Source organism: Hibiscus syriacus, unplaced genomic scaffold (assembly GCF_006381635.1).
Source record: "Hibiscus syriacus cultivar Baekdansim isolate YM2019G1 unplaced genomic scaffold, ASM638163v2 tig00000778_pilon, whole genome shotgun sequence".
NCBI lineage: Eukaryota > Viridiplantae > Streptophyta > Magnoliopsida > Malvales > Malvaceae > Hibiscus > Hibiscus syriacus.
In genome coordinates this window covers 2,874,893-2,891,285 of record NW_024061825.1, presented here as the reverse complement: position 1 = coordinate 2,891,285, position 16,393 = coordinate 2,874,893, and the positions used below count along the sequence as shown (strand labels likewise).

The 16,393-nt window shown below is 34.2% G+C and overlaps 1 pseudogene; it reads right to left on the bottom strand.

The window, feature by feature from the left end:
* Positions 1 to 1,135: 1,135 nt before the first annotated feature.
* On the bottom strand, positions 1,136 to 14,282 carry LOC120115350 (annotated as a pseudogene).
* Positions 14,283 to 16,393: the final 2,111 nt, after the last annotated feature.

Below are 16,393 nucleotides of genomic sequence, written 5' to 3'. Positions count from 1 at the left end.
ATACTACTGTTCCATTTAAAATATTTTTTTATTATAATGCATTTAGAGTTTAAGTTTTTTTTAAATATTTTATATAAAATTATAATTAATTAGTTATCATAAAATATTTTTTTATATTTTTATTAAGGAATGATGGTTGGGACTGTTTACTTCTTAGTTCAATCATCCGACATTTAGATAGGCTGGGATACAACCATAGACCTATGTCTTATGGGAAAGGAGATGAATGAATTGATAGCGAGGCTCAGGGGAGTTGATAGAGCATTACAAAACTCATCCTCCACCTTACTTGTTGAATTAGAACGCCATCTTAAATCGGAGCTGGATACGATATTGGAACAAGAGAAGAGAGTTTGGAATTTATAAGGAGATAAGAACACGACGCTTGCACCCGGGGTCGAATAAGGGTTAGCACGATACTAATGCTCGGAGGATAAATGGTGTTCCGAGCAAGATGAGCTGAGGAGGCTAGCAATAAGCTTCTTCCGTAAACTTTTAACTTGTTCGGGAACGGCCAGCCATGATGACACGGTCAGAGGCATGTTTCCTAAAGCAAGATAAGAAGACTTGGACATTAATGTCTCCTATAACTGATGAAGAAGTGAGGGAGGCAGTTCAGGGGATGGCACCGTTGAAAGCACCAGGAGTTGACGGCTTGCACGCTCAGTTCTACAATTACAAGAGGAAACCTACTTTTTCATGTTTAGTATTGAGAAACCAACACAGGCAATTAAGTGCAAAGTTAGTAATGGGTGGTGGAAACCTAATAAATTATCCTGATGGAAAACTGGCCTATCTCAACTATTCTTCTTGGATGATTTGATATCAGAAAACAAATTTCCTCTTTCAAAAAATGTTTGGAATAATATTTGTATGCATATTAGCAATTCATTTCGTTTTAAATTTCTAGTGTTAGAATCGGATCATAATAAATATGAAAATTAATTAGGATCTAATCATGCAAAATCATCAAAAATAAAATACTAGATGCAGAAGTGTACTTAAATTAATAGATAGGTTGAAATTTTTGAATCTTATCTTCCAAGAAGATATAATTCTAAGTATAAACTCTCTGACGGAATAAGAGAAAATATGAGATTTTTTTATTTTTTTGAGATCATAACCCCTTTATAGAACTGATTCAATAATTAATTATTAGTGAAAGTTCATCTATCTATCAAAGGGTAATGAAGTAGGAAAAAGAAAACATCAATGGCCATCTTTAAGCAGTTTCATAGTTTAGATTTTCCCATCTCCACCGGTGCACTCTGCAATAGAACAATTCCAATCATCATGTCAAAAAGATATCAAAGTGTTACCATATCAAACTGTCGAAACCTATTATATTCCGACACTTCGTTCTTCATGACCCCCCGAAAATATGAAAATACTCAAAGTACATACCTGTGTCGGATAATCCGTATGGACACACACACACCAGATTTTCCTAATGGCTAATATGCATAGACCATACTTATGCTATGGCTGATAGGGAAACAGTGGCGGATTGATGAACGTTGCTCTTGTTGAAGAATCAAACCTAGAAAGCTCTAGACTCGATGAAGAACAAAGGTGATGAATATGGGAAGGTGGCGGCAGTCGCTAGGATTGTTTAGGGTTTCTTTTATGTGCTGGAATCAAGACAACACGATAAGAATAAAATAAACAAAAGATAAATAAATGAAAGATGAAATAAGATAATAAAGAAATCAAAAGATCTCCCTTATGAAGGTGAACGGTAAAGATGATTGATGGTGCGGATGGATTTGTGGAAAAATAGATGGATAAGTGTCCTATCGAGCCCTCCTAGTCGCAATGAAAAGACAAACACGATAAATGGCTCTAACCAACCCTCCTAGTCGCGATGAAAAGGCAAATTGGAGTGTGAAGATTAATCTCTCTCACAATAACTTGAAAGAACTCCAGGAGAAGAAGCTTCGAAGGCACAAGGCAATCAGCTCTTGCAAAAACAAACTCTCGTTGTATTATTGATCAAAGAAATCTTGTGTTACAAAGTTTAATGAAACCTCCTTTATATAGGGGCTGAGTTCTAAAGGTCCTAAATAACTAATGAATAAAATAATAATAAACTAAATATATCTTAACTCTAATTCCTAATAAAATAATAATAACTAAAGATAATATTTTTTAACCCAACCTTAATTCCTAATAAAATAATAAATCTAATCCTAAAAGATAATGCATCATCCTATATTAAGTTATATTACAAATAATCAATAAAAATATTAAAAATTCGTAATATTTACAAAATCCCGTATTAATCCCGTATATGATTTTCTGCATGCATCGTCTTCAGTAAAATAGTCATATCTTGAGTTCCCGATATCGGATTGATGCGATTCAAGAACCGTTAGAAAGATAAGAGACAGACGATCGTATCTTCAGAAGATATCTTGACTAAATAAGATCAGGATCCCATTCAAAAAGTCGTCGTAAGTCTGCTTCTGTTATGATCTTCTTTTCCAATGCTTGGACGAGTGGATCATTTGGAAGAGTTATTACTTCTTCCTTTGATGTGAGCCTTGTGATGCATGTATCATCCTCCCTTTCTTCAAAAAGATTCGACCTCGAATCTGAAACATTAAAGGGAGCAACATTAGAATCGTTTAATGATTCATTCACATTATACTTACCGAATAGATATGCTTTGAATCTTCGAGACTTTGTTCTTCTAATAGGTTCGAGTAGAAACATTAGTCCAAAGAAGCATGTATTATGGACTCTGGTGCATGTATCATTCCCCCACTCCTCAAAAGGATTCGTCCTCGAATCTAAAAATCCAAAACAAAGAGAATTATATATGTTGAAAGGAAAACTTGTGAAACATTTACCAAGATCAATGTGATGTGTCTTTATGCGTTTTAGTCGAGGTTTTTTCTTTGTAGGAACTGATTTCTTGTAGTCTTGAAATCCTCTTTTGCATACAAGTCTTGTAATATGATGTTTTGGTTGAAATTCAAGATGGCGCCGACCACTGTTGGCTTTCTGTATGATTGCTTCAGATAATTTCTCCATGGTTTTATTCGTGTGTGGTGAGAATGAGTATTTAAAAACCATGTCAACTGGTTTGTTAAAGTAATCCCTTAAGTCTCCTAAGTGTGGTTCATTAATTAAGAATTCTCGGGAGGAGATTTGTGGACTGTAGAACCTATTTAGTTGACAAGGAAACTCATATATAAGATAAAGCTCATTAAAAGCACTTTTAAAAGTATAGGTAGAAATATCAGAAATATCCGAGTTATTGTGATATACATCTTTGATATGTTCAATTCTCGGAATAGTAGTATACGTTTTATAGGTAAGAGTATACCTTCGTGGTAGTGCATCGTCTACTGTGTTTTGCTTACCTCGGTCTGTTATGCACTTAAAGGAGTTGTGCTTAGTGTGGATGACAACTTCACGAGCCTTACCTTGTAAAAAGGAGAAGAAGTACGTTACAATATCATTAAAATGAGTAATAAAATACTTACCTCTGGACTCTAGTAACTGGTGGCTCTTCATTGATATGGCATAGTGATTAGGGCTTTCAGGTGGTAACCCATCAGGAGGGTCACCTAGCACTATTCGACAACTCTTAGCGATGGAAAATGGTGTGGGCCAGTCTCGTGTTGTTTTTACTTTCTCATCATTTACATGGAGTCCCGGTGCACGAACTATAAAGCCTTTGGAGTTGTTCGAATCTTGTTTCGTCATTAAGATGACATCACAACTAAGGCTTTCCTGGATGTAGCCTTTTCGTAACAAATCTAACTCTTTGGTTTCTTCGATATTGTATGTTTGACGAAGTATGATGGAACCTTGAATTAGATTGGTTTGGTGTTGTTTTCCTCTTTCCGGTGGTAATTCGTTAGGTGGATTACCTAACACTTCTTGAAAATCCTGTAACAAAGATGAAAACACACTAGGCAAATCCTTGTTAATGTTAGAGATCGAAACAATTGATTCCCTAAAGTGAACAAGGATGGAAGGTTGTTTGTAAATAAGGTTCTCTCTCAATTCTTTTGTGCTCACATATTGATTTTGAGTCACTCTTTTCTTCTCACAATTAGGTTCACTCACCTCCCATGGGTCATTATTCTTTTGGCTTTTGTAACTAGTGACCTCTTTTGCTTTTGCCTCTTTCTCAGCTTTTTCTTTTTTTGCTTTCCCTACCTCCTCACAAATTATCATTTGATCTTTAGGGACTGGAAGTGTGTCATTCTTTGCTGGTCGTTCTTTCTCCTTATCAGGTTTTTCATCTATTGGCTTTTTTTGAGAAGATGGAGTAGAAGATGAGGAAGGATTTGAAGGATTACCTTGATAAGAGGATGAAGTACCTTGGTAATGTTCACTGAATCGAGATTTCCTTTGGATTTGTGCTTCGATTGTCATTGCTTTCTTTAGTGCGTCTTCAAGGTTTTCGTACCCTTGTAGATCAAGAAGATCAATGATGTTTGAGTTTAAGCCGACGATGAATCTTGACACGGTGACCTCTTCTTTTTCGGTTATGTTAGCCCTATTGAGTAAGGACTGTATCTCCTTATAGTACTCTTCAACTGAACTTCTACCTTGTCGAAGTCGGTCTAGTCGTAGTTTAACTTCACGTGTATAATGTGTCGGTAGGAATCGCTTCCTCATGGTTTGTTTAAGGTTGGTCCAAGAAGTGATTGTTGGAATTTGGAAGTTCTGGATTTTTTTCCTTGTTTGCATCCACCATGTTCGAGCATATCCTTCGAATTGTGTGGTGATGAGGTGAACTTGTTTAGCTTGGGGGCAGTCATGATATGCGAACATGAGATCAACTTTTCCTTCCCATTTGATGTACCTGTCTGGATCATTGTGTCCTTTGAAAGACGGGATCGTGAACTTTGGTTTTGCAAAGAGTTCGGGTGCTTGAAAACGTGGTTGTTCTCGCCCGGGTACAAAAAGTTCAGCATTGTTTGGTCTTGGATTCTGGTTTGGTAGATCCAGTTGTGGTTTTTGTCGTTCTCTCACGATTTCATCAAATCTTTCAACTTGAGTCGTGAGTCGGGTAAGTGTGGCTAAGATAGACGTAAGTGTCTTGTTGTTATTGTCATCCATCCTAAAATCATAACACTCAAAAGAAAATTTTAAAATAAAAAAAAAGGAAGAAAATTCAACAAAGCAAGAAACCTCACAAGTCACTCCAAGAAAGTAACACAACGAGAGGCAAGTAAGCCGATCTTGTACTCTTTAAAACTCACTTTACCAAGCAGTCTTCCACAGTTCGTATCGGAGTTTGATTACTAGCAAAGGCGATAAGAAAAAACTTAAAAGTTCTAAGAGGTCAAACAAAGGTTAGACTCCAAGAGAACGAGAATGCAAAGAAGGAAGAAGTATGCAAACTCTTTAGTCCTACTAACACAAGAAAGATAATGTGTTAGATAATGCAAAAGAACAATAACAGAGAAAAAACAAAAGAACCTAAAGCACTAAGAGTCAAAGAAAAAAGGACCAAACCTGGAAAACGCTGGATCAACTTGAGCAACGTTTTTTAGCAGGTTACCGGTATCCAAAAATTCTGGAAAAATTCTTGAATGTCTTTCGATGCGTCAAGAAATCACCTGTAAAATTTCAGAACCAAATACCTTCAGTAGTATCCAGTAGACTCTGTTGAACGGTGAGTCCTCAAACAATCTGTTTTTCTTGATCGCTTTGTTCGAAGTTGTTCTTGATCTCCAAAAATTCTGATTTTTTGTGTGAATGATCTCAAATATATGAAGTTTTCAATCTGGAAATTTTCACCACGAAATTCCTCCTGTAAAATTTTCAAGAAATTCGACAAGATTCTAAACCAAATCTGCCAATGAAACTTGAATGATGTATTTGAAGGCTCCAATGAACTCCGATTGGGGTGAAATTTGGACTGGGGATTAATCTTAGAATGAATATGATATATGGATTAAATTAGCCCTAAATACCTTCATTTGCAATTTTTTGAAATTTTGGTTTTTTTGTTTTGTTTTTTTACCTTTTTTTTTTGCCTTTTTTTGTTTTTTTGAAAAAAAAATAGCAAACTAACAAGAAGGATTTAAATCTAAATTAAAATTAAATAAAAAGAACCTGAAACGCTGAATCTTTTGTGAACTAGCTCTGTTGGGGTACCTTGACGGTTTTGTGTGCAAAAACAAGCAAGATTGCTTGTTTCTTTCCAAGAATCAACCCAAATCTGATACCAATTGATAGGGAAACGGTGGCGGATTGATGAACGTTGCTCTTGTTGAAGAATCAAACCTAGAAAGCTCTAGACTTGATGAAGAACAAAGGTGATGAATATGGAAAGGTGGCGGCAGTCGCTAGGATTGTTTAGGGTTTCTTTTATGTGCTGGAATCAAGACAACACGATAAGAATAAAATAAAAAAAAGATAAATAAATGAAAGATGAAATAAGATAATAAAGAAATCAAAAGATCTCCCTTATGAAGGTGAAAGGTAAAGATGATTGATGGTGCGGATGGATTTGTGGAAAAATAGATGGATAAGTGTCCTATCGAGCCCTCCTAGTCGCAATGAAAAGACAAACACGATAAATGGCTCTAACCAACCCTCCTAGTCGCGATGAAAAGGCAAATTGGAGTGTGAAGATTAATCTCCCTCACAAGAACTTGAAAGAACTCCGTGAGAAGAAGCTTCGAAGGCACAAGGCAATCAGCACTTGCAAAAACAAACTCTCGTTGTATTATTGATCAAAGAAATCTTGTGTTACAAAGTTTAATGAAACCTCCTTTATATAGGGGCTGAGTTCTAAAGGTCTTAAATAACTAATGAATAAAATAATAATAAACTAAATATATCTTAACTCTAATTCCTAATAAAATAATAATAACTAAAGATAATATTTTTTAACCCAACCTTAATTCCTAATAAAATAATAAATCTAATCCTAAAAGATAATGCATCATCCTATATTAAGTTATATTACAAATAATCAATAAAAATATTAAAAATTCGTAATATTTACAAAATCTCATATTAATCCCGTATAGGATTTTCTGCATGCACCGTCTTCAGTAAAATAGTCATATCTTGAGTTCCCGATATCGGATTGATGCGATTCAAGAACCGTTAGAAAGATAAGAGACAGACAGTCGTATCTTCAGAAGACATCTTGACTAAATAAGATCAGGATCCCATTCAAAAAGTCGTCGTAAGTCTGCTTCTGTTCTGATCTTCTTTTCCAATGCTTGGACGAGTGGATCATTTGGAAGAGTTATTACTTCTTCCTTTGATGTGAGCCTTGTGATGCATGTATCAATGGCTACTATCGCAATGCGTAAAGGAGGAAACATATGAATTATCGCAATCCGTTAAACTACTTTAACGTCGAGTTATCGACACTCGGACTAACAAGAGTTGAGAAATTCCCATACTTGAATGAGAGGGGAAAAAAGAATGCCATGATAAGATTGAGGCATGGGATAATCAGTGGGTGCCAACAATGCTTCTAATGCAAGCAATAAACTCATGAAGTTGCCTTCCAAATAGTATAGAAAAATACGCAAGGTTTCGAGTATGCTTACCAATGGAGCACCCTTTGCAGCTCTTCCGGCCAAGAAGGTACAAGGCTTGAAAAATCCCTCGTATAAATTCGACCACTCCTCGAGTCTTGAATAGATGTACTTAGATCCAAGAGAGTCAGCCCAAAACATGATTCCTCCCCTGAGAAAAGTTTAAAGCAAGTTATTATATCGAGAAACTGATAGTTAATGGAAGTCCGAGAAGGGTTAATGAAATACCAGACAAAGTCAGAAACCTGTAAGCTGGGAATCCCATGCCCATAACAGCGGCAATGTCAAGGTCTGCTGCTTTCACAGCAATACCTTCAGCAAATACTCGGCAAGCCTCATTCACGACTGGAAAGAATATCATTTCCACAATGTCCTCCGATAATTTCACAAACTGTGTAAAAGTATAATCCCACAAATACGAGATCAACAAAGTGTGATGAAAAGGGAAAGGATTAGATTCTACTCTTTAGAATGTTGATTATCAAGGGATCTCATAGATGTGAGTATAGAGCATGCTAACTGAAATATGAGACGCAAAATTCAATTTTTCCACCACCGAGACAAGACACAATTAAGAAAAAAAAAAGTGAACTAGAGATCACACCGGTCTGGTTCCTTGTTCAGCCAATTACAATGTTGAACTAAACCAGGGGCTGAATCGGTCAGACGACTGGTTCTCGGTTCAACCGGTGAACAACGGTTCAACAATCTAACTGGACATTTTTTAACAATTCACACCAGGTCAAAAGATTACCAGTTTTACCCCACAAGTCCAACTGGCTGACCGGTTCCAACAACCATGGCAATTGTATTGAATAGTTCAACCATCTTGAAAATATAAAAACAATTTCATACGAAGGTATATTAAGAAAAGAATATTTAGGAAAAACGAACCAAGAATGAAAAGGCCCAAATTTTTTATTAAAACAAACCAATATTAATTTTAAAAATCTGGTTTTACCAGCTTATAACTGGTTTCAGCCAATTCTCTATTCTTTTATTCAATTTATATGATTGAACTGCCGGACCAAGCAGTTGAACTGGCTGGTCTGGTCTGGGTTGAAATCCATGAAGATAGACTGACCTTAGGGTCAACAGCTACACCAGAGATGCTCCTCGCCTTCTCAATGTACATCTTTAGCTCGAGATCGGGACTAGCTTTGCGTTTATTATCGTACAAATAAAACCCTTTGCGAGTGCTTTCACCTGGAACAAAGTTGGATATAATTAACAGGATATGGTAGAAGATGTAATGTCTTCGTCAGCTAAGGCTCAAAGGAAAATGGTACCTGCTCTCTTATCCTCTTGCATGATTGGGATAAGCATTGATTTATAGGTTCGCTCGGGAAAGTTCTCAACAAACTGTGTGCCAGTGGCAATTGCAACACCAAAGCCGACAAGGTCAGCCAATCTGCATAAATAAGAAAATTACTATGTCCAGTTCGCGGGCACATCAAAGTTATTCACAGAAACAGCAAGAATGAAAATAACAAGGCATATTTTCCAGAGTTAGGTACCTAAATGGACCCATTGGCATTCCAAACTTAGTAATTACTCGGTCAATCTGGTAAACATCTGCTCCCCTTTCTACAAGAAAAAGACCTGCTTGTGTATACGGGAAAAACATCCTGTTGACAGCAAAACCTGTGCAATTTCCGACAACGATGGGAGTCTTCTTTATTTTCTTCCCAATATCGAGCAAGTCAACAATTACTTGGGGAGATGTATGCTCGGTACGAACAATTTCCAATAATGGCATGACATGAGCCAGGCTGCGTCATATAGATATGTTGACAATTAAACCATACAAGTGAAGAAACAGCAAAAGCAGAAAAATAGCAATTGTAGACAAGATATTACCTAAAGAAATGATCCCCGATAATCCGATCCTGGGATTTAGTACTCTTACTGATCAAGTTCAAATCAATAGTGGAAGTGTTACTTGCAAGTATGCAATGTGGTGGGCAATACTTCTCAAGATCAGCAAAAATTTGTTGCTTTAGAGAAACATTCTCGATTACTGCCTGTTACAAGGTTTATAAACAAATGGTGAAAATATTAAACCTGCGCATGAATTGTGGGATAGGAAAATGATGGATTAAAAACTGGTCCAAAGGGATTAGTTCAACCGGTTGGTACAAAGTCAACAATACAAGTTGAACTAGAAAATAGAAAACAGAACTGAACCAGTAACCACGAGGATTTTTATATGTATATAAAATATGGTTAAGTACAAGTAAATGAATTTCTGTTTTTGTATATATTGTCATTACTTTTGGATTTTTTAACAAACAATTGAGGTTTTTAATTGTGTTTTGGTTCATTTACATCATTGGTTTTTTGTAAAAATAATTACTCCTACTTTTCAAATATATTTTCCTTTTTTTATTTTTTCTTAATTATTATTTATATTTTCAAATTTCTCAAGGTGGCCAAATGAACCAAAAGTTCAACCGGTTTAACCTTCCATTTGGTTTTTAATCCACAAAGGAAATATAAAATGCATTCTTAACTACCTCGATGACTATGTCCACATCCTGAAAGCTTTCAAAGTCAAGAACTCCCCTAAGCAGGGAGATGGTTTTCTCAAACTTTTCTTGAGTCATTATCCCTTTCTTAACTCGGCTTTGCAAATTGGCTGAAAAAAGAAAAACAAATAGTCTTAGAACAAGCACCTTTCTACAATTAAAGTACATCAAAATTGTTATTAGAAATGAAAGTAAACCAATCTAGTTCTGATCTCACCTTTAACTCGACCAATCCCAGCCTCCAAGAACTTCTCATTCACTTCTTTCAGGATCACCAAATAATTGCTAAGAATCAATGCTGTTGCTATTCCCGAGCCCATCAAACCTCCACCTAGTATGGCAACTTTCTTCACTCGTCTAGGCACCAGACCCTGATCAGTAATACCGGGAACCTTTCCATTGCAAAGAGATGTGTTTGTAAAAAGTTAAACAGAAAATAACAAAGGCTAGGGGGTAGCATCCAAGCACAGGCTACATTTCATTTCAATTAAAATCCAACTAAAACCCATAAGTTTAAGATTCAAGTTATATGCCCGATAAACCACAAGTATAATATTTGAGGATTTTAATTTATGTTGTCCCGACTCTTCATTATTTTAGTTCTTGTCCGACTCTATTCGTACATGGTTAATGGGAACATGGTCCTCCAAAGATCGTATAATACATGGGAATCTTAGGGGGAAAATAGTGTACACGTGTCGGGAATATACCTGCATACAAGATTCTCACCCACGTCTGGGTAACATGGATTTAAAAAGAAAGTTGTTTTGGTATCAGAGTAACCAATTTGAAAAGCAAAAAGACGAAATCAAGAGATGAAATACAAGGATCCATTAATGGTGTATTAGAGATGCAACGAACCTTTGATGTTCCACGCCGAGCAAGGAAGACGTGGATCAAGCTTTTGCTGGTATCAGATTTGAGAAGTCCTTCAAAAGCTTCAACCTCCTGCCAATATCGGAAATACGGTTTTGAAGTCGGTTTTGAAGTCAAGTGATAGCTACAAATGAAAAGAGTAGCGAAAAAAGTATTCAAACACTATTCAGGATAAGTAGAGACCTTCATCAATGCGGGCTTCGGACCATTAACTATACCCTCTTCGATTATATCGATGCAAACCAAGGGGTGCTTGAGATTTGGAGCCATCTTCCGAGTCTGTGCTCGAGCAAAATTAAATATTTGCCTTGCTTCACCCAGGGATTCGATCTTATCAGTTTTATAAAGGCTAGCAACCCATGGCTTTCTTCGTGCCAAAATATCTAGTGCCCACCGACGTGCAGTGTTTACAACTCTTGAGATGAAACGACAGCATCAACAAGACCCAATTGAAGGGCTTCTTCGCCTTTAACTGCCTTCGAAGTCTATTTAAGAAAAAGGTGAAATGAAGAAGAAATTGCTATGTTAGTGAACAAGAACTTAACAATGTAACCACATTGGTCAAGTCATTCCAAAGTAAGATATAGCACAAAGATGATTTAACGACAAACCAACATCATTTCGAGGGACTTTGCCAGACCAACAAGCCGTGGAAGTCGCTGCGTTCCTGAATCAATTTAGGAACATAAGAACACTAGTGGTAGGAAAAGAAAAAGAAGTTACCCAAAGCACAAATACAGATGTAAATATTGCAAATATGTCAAATTAGCATCTTACATATTCCGAAAAACAGCACCATAGTTCAACTCAATAACCCGTGATTGTATAATGATAACAAAAATAAATATAATATCAGATCAAAGATTCTTACCTCCAAAGCCAGGAATTAGTCCAAGTTGAAGTTCAGGCAGGCCCAATTGTGCAGTAGGGGTTGATATCCGTGCATGGCATACCTGAAACAAGGACATTGTATGTTTCTTTCTAAACAACAAAACAAGAGAATCTCTTGAAAAAGTTCAATTAGGGCTGTCAACTGAGCCGTGCTCAAACAGTGTGAAGTTTGACCTTGCAACTCCGCTCAAGCTTGATAAAATACAATTATAGAAGCTCAAGCTTGGCTTTAAGTAAAATCAAATAAATCGAACTCGACTCGATTAAGATCATTTACATGATTTACATGCTCGAGCTCAAGTTTGAACTCATTTCATATATAAAATTTAGGTTTGGACTTTAGGTGTGTATATATTAAGGGGGAAGCAATAATTTAATATTATAATAATTATAAACAAAAAGCTCGATTGTGCTAGAAAATTTCTCAAATCGAGTATTGTACTCAAACTCGATTCACTCGATAGTTTCAAGCTGATCAAGCTTAAGTTCAGCACAACAATGATCAAATTGAATTAGAGTTCTTTCCCAGTTGAACCCTAGTAACTTGAGAAAACAACTGTCTCATTTACACCTAAGAAGTTCAATAATACCTACCATGGCAACCTCAAGACCCCCACCTAAGGCAAGGCCATCAATGGCAGCAACTGATGGTTTTCTTGCAGCTGAAGTACAAAGCAGCTAGAGTCAACACAGAGCCAAGCAACTTCAAAATTATTTCCAGTTTAAAAATAATTATAACCAGGCGATTACCTTCAATGGTGTCGGTGAGAACCTCAAAAGATATATAGCCAGACCTTGGCTGTTGCCCTGGAAAATACAACCAAATTTATCGATGTCCAAACAACACAAGAAAATACTGAGGAAAGGGGAAAAAAAGAATAGCATGTAGGGGTGAGCAAAACTGTAAAACAAGTTAACTTATAATTCAGTTTGGCTAGTTCAGCCTTCAGTTTTAGTCAGCTAAAGGTGTCAGTTTGAATATGGTAATTCAGCAGGTTTTTGGTTTATATAATTGATAATTGAACCCGACCAAATTAGCCAATTTAAATATTCATATTAAAATATATTTAATATATTATAGATATATTAAAAATATAATATTAATAATAAATTTATTGCATTTTTCCAATGATTTAAGAATTTTTTAAGGAAACATAAATAAAATGTATAATATTCTTAAAAAAATATGTTAAAAAATGATAGATTGGCTCATTCATTTTCTATTAATTAGGTTAATTAACAGAACCGACTCACTTAAGTCAGCCGGTTTTTGGTTATCATTTATTAGAGGTCAGCTAAGTTGGTTTTCGATATTTTTAACCAAACCAATCGACTGCACACCATTAATAGTATAGATACCTTTTCCGTCTTGAATTCACCAAAAGCAGAAATATCAAAACCACCAGAAAATTTTCCATTTGCACCTGCCCAAAGGACAAAGCACATTACCATCTCAAATTAAAGAATTCAGGTTTTGAACAATCAGTAACATAGATAATATCTTAGCAAAACTTTTCCTTTTCTGTTAACGATAATCTCCTTGAAGTTACCTGCAACAACAATGGCCTTCACATCATCTCTTCGTAAGGCCTCATCGTAACTTTCTTTTAAGCTGTGCAACACTGTAAGGAATACACATGACAGAAGAGATCAATTGTATATCTTCTCACTTATATATAACTAAAACTTAATAAAAAAATATGAGGGAATAAAAAGCTATCTAACTATGTTCCTCCCAATTTTCATTTCTCTCTTGACACCTAGGTCTGAGCCCTGAGGTGTAATCAAACATGGATATGAAGATATATACTTAAAACACCCTTCAAATACTTGGAAAAAAAAACTTCAAATATTTTAATATAGCCATTTCGGATACATTAGCTATATCCAACACCGATGTTCAAAGTATAATCAAACATGGATACAGGTGCACACAATTTCAACGACCCTTCAAAAACAAACCTTAAAACTTTGAATATTCCATTTCGATAATGTTTCGATAATGTGTTGAGCTCTAAACTTTGTTCTTATAATGAATGTCAAGTAGACTAATGCATATATTTCCCTCTGTATTTGAATAAAACCCAATACATTTGCAAATCAAAACATTTTTCAACAAATTCAGGATAGAAGAATCATTCAATCCATACACAACAAAGAAATCCAACGAGACTCGTGGATTAAAAAGCATAATAAAGAAATGGGTAATTGCTAAAAAGAAAAAAAAAATACAAAAACGAACGTGATGAGCAAAAAGAACATGAAAGGGGAAAAGAAAGATCACCATCAAACGAAAGAGTATTGACAGGAGGATTGATGATTGTGATAACGGCAACCCCATCAGCTCCAACTTCAATCATTGTTCTTCCCTTGTTCTTGCTCCCCATTTTCGGCTCTGGATTTGACTCGATTTCTTTTTGTTGGTAAATCCAAATTTGAGTAAAATGAAAATTTCGTTGAGCGACGACAATTTAAAGGAAGTGGTGTCGTGTAAGGTAGCAGTGATGACGTTTGAGTTAATCCTTGCTTTTTGGACACATTAATATAATAATAATAATAAGCGTAAACTACCTATTTAGTCCCCATTTATTATTTAGTTTTTATTTTGGTCACCTACTTATTTTTTAAAATTATATTTAATGTTACAATTTGATTTTGTTTTAATTACCCATTGTTAAAAAATTTAATGATAATACTGATGTGATATTTTTTTTAAATATATTTTAATATTGACATTATATTAACTTATGATGACATATTATCATCATTATAAATTTTTTAACAATAGATGAATAAAACATAATTTTAAATATAATTCTAAAAATATAATAATTGATAATTAGCAAAAGTTGAATTGATTTGATCGATTTAATTAATATTTTTATTAGTTTAATTTTTTAATATTAAATATTAGTTTATTAATTAATAAATTTTTTATTTTAATATTTAATTAAATTTGTTGTTTTAACTTTTACTCATTATTTACTCGCTAGATCAATGATATTCTACGGCTTGTATATCATAAGTGATTTTATTTTAAAGTTAAAATTGTATTAATCAAGTTGTTTTGGTGGTATTATAATTTTATTTTATTTTATTTTTGAAATTTTGGGTTTGATTATAAATATTTAATATCAAATAATTAAAAATCATCTTTAAATAAATATTATCTTATAATTACATCGTATTAATAAAAATATAGATATATTTGATTGATAAGATACAATTGTAATTAATTAATTAAAATAAGAGGTGAGCTAACATAAGGTTAAATTAGGAGGTAATTTTATATTAAAAAAATTAAACAAATAATTATTTAAAGAAATAAGGCATTCCAGGAATTATTTGGAATAATAACCCCAAATCGTTCACATAAGACGATCTTGCGACCTGCAAACAACGTGTTAAATCCTTGCACCTTCTAACATGCGAGATACGTCCAACGTGGACGGACTTTTTAGGTAAGCCAATAAAAGAATTAAATAAAATGATATCACATATTTCGAAGCGCGAGGTAGCCTAAGAACCAAAATATTGCTAGATTTATGAGGAAATTTGCGGACTACAATGCGTGAGGACCTTTGAAATTGAAATTAATAATAAATAAATATAATAATTATTATTAAATATAATAAATAATTAAATATAGTAATTAAAATATATATTTTATAAATAATAATTATAATATATTTTGTAAATTTTAAAATAATAAAAAAGTATATGTATAATATATTAAATATAATAAAATAATTAATAATATTACAATTATAATTATAATATATTTTGAAATTTATAAGATAAAAGTGGATATTTTTTTAAAGCAACAATTTTGCGCCTTGCAAACTGTGAGATACTAACGGAAAAAATATATTTTGATTTTTTTAATTATAAACGGTTAGTGTTGCAATTTATTTTTAACGTGAGTATAATACCATCATATATAAGACATTTTATGCGGGGTAAAAATGACATTGAAAATGGTTAGAGATCATAGTTTTGTGAATGAAGAACAAAAAAAATGGCTTGATAGACATATTGGAGTGTTATTTATGACTTGTAAATAAGAGTGATTTAAGAATTTATATGTTTAGAGATATAGTATTGCAACTTATATTTATGTTGAGGCTAATTTGGCCACATACAAGATATTTTAATAGGGGTAAAAATCGTGTTGAAAAAGGTTGGAATGCATGATTTGGTGCATGAAGAAATCAAAAGAAATTGAAAACTAAGTAATAATTGTTAATTAAAAAGAAATAATACAAAAAGCCCATTTAATTGATACATGGGCCTGAGTGATTGGGACATTTGTTCTTCATGTGTCCGGGATTCCTACATATTTAACATAATTTCGGTTGTCTGGTTCTTTCTTGATGTTCGACCAAGTCATCGTCACAAAAAATTTGGGTTGACCGTGGACGACCAATTTTTTTTCGTCATAGTGCATAATTTGATCGTATTGTAGGTTCATCATCAACTTCATCCAGCTCCCATTCATTTCCAATGGGAGGGAACTCGTTTTCATAAACCTTGAACATAGTTTCAAGTAAGTAAACTCGATCAATGAAT